The sequence below is a fragment of the Propithecus coquereli genome, unplaced genomic scaffold (genome assembly GCF_000956105.1).
Source record: "Propithecus coquereli isolate 6110/MARCELLA unplaced genomic scaffold, Pcoq_1.0 Scaffold521, whole genome shotgun sequence".
Lineage (NCBI taxonomy): Eukaryota > Metazoa > Chordata > Mammalia > Primates > Indriidae > Propithecus > Propithecus coquereli.
Genome location: NW_012151075.1, coordinates 249913 through 251545, shown reverse-complemented (window position 1 = coordinate 251545; position 1633 = coordinate 249913).

The following is a 1633-nucleotide window of genomic DNA, read 5'->3' as shown; positions in this document are numbered from 1 at the left end:
CCAAAAAATATTTGGCAAACTCCCTGGAAATAAAACTATTTTGCCCTTGCACGTTGCCACCTCTCAATAAACAAGTTTGTTTTCACCGGAAATTTGATTTTTTTAGCTTTTACAAAAACACACCACACTTGTGCTTTATACCAGAGAAGGAAACTGGGGGTTAAAGGTCACACTCTCATCACAGCAAACACATGAACCACTTGGCAGCCAAATGCACTACGGTTTTCAGAGACACAATAAAGTGAACTTCAAAGGAAAAGAAAAAAAAATTAAAAGAAGGGAAAGTAAATAAAAAGATGCTGATAAACAGCAATAAACTTTGTAATATAGTTCTTGGCTTTTTTGTATGTGTGTGTGTGTTGTCACATATGGATTCATTGACATATGTTTATAAAATAGAGAGCTAAAAGGAGTTGGACATAGTTCTTGCCCTCTTTGAAAGATAAACAAATTCTTTCTAAGCTTATTCCTTTCCTCATTCAAATTAGACTTAAAGGGCCATACACAGGGTTGTGAAGTTTAACACAATCACAAGTGAAAAAAGGAAAAAGAAGAAGGGAATCGAAGGAAGCCATATCTTCAAAGCCACAACAAACTTCCTGTGTTGAAATAAAAGGGCACATTAAAAGGCAGGAATAGCAACTGGAAGAAAAACAAGATTTTATTTTCCTTTGTTAGCCCTTTTATTCAAATTAGTAAACTGTCGGAAGAAGGAATCTTCTGATTGTTAGGTCCACTGTGTTCACCAAGTGTCCGCATCACCTGATCCTCACAGTCTTTTTATTTCCAACTAAAGAACACAAGGTTTAGTACAAAGAAGTAAGCCAGCACCTGAAGTCAGATCCTGCCTTGACCAGCACAGGGCACTCCTGGGGAATTCAATGAAAGTTGCAAATACAATACAGCCTCACTTAGGAAAGTAAAGGATACAGACCCCAGAAAGGATCCAATTCCCACAAAAAGCCTGCTTGTCTGCAGCATCAATCACCTTCAGACGTTTCTCACCAGCCCTATTTCATAATACAAAAGAAGTTTAAATTTTCTACAGGCCTAATAACTTAATGATTTGGATCAAAATTGTAGATTGCAAGGTTAACCCCACTCTGCCAAGCTCCTGTGAAATCTGTCATTAGAGTCAGTATTGAGACATGCATTTTTTTAAATCTTCTGTTAAGAAAAGGGGTGGGGGGGACATTTAAAGGGGCCTGTTCTTGTGAGCTTGCCTTTATATTACTACTCATCAAAACCCACATAAGCTTGTCTTCTGAATCATATTTATTTTCAAAGTTGAAATCAAATGAGGAAATAAAGTAGGTGCTTAATATACCTAAAATATTGTGTGAACGTGTTTTTCTTTAAAAACTTCATTCATCTTTTCCATATAAAAGTGAGGACCAAACACATTGCTACAGAATGACATCCCTTAATTCCTCTCCCTAAATCTGTCCCCTCCCTCTCCTTTATGTTTCTCTTCAACTCTACTAGTATTTTCCCCTCTCAGGAGAGAAAGAACAGGAAGGAGGAGGCATCAGACCTGTAGTAGTAGTAATTGTTTTTCTGGAACAATATTGGGTCTTTCTGGAGTTCATTCTGAATTCTAACTCTAATCCAGAGGTGTGATAGATATAATTTA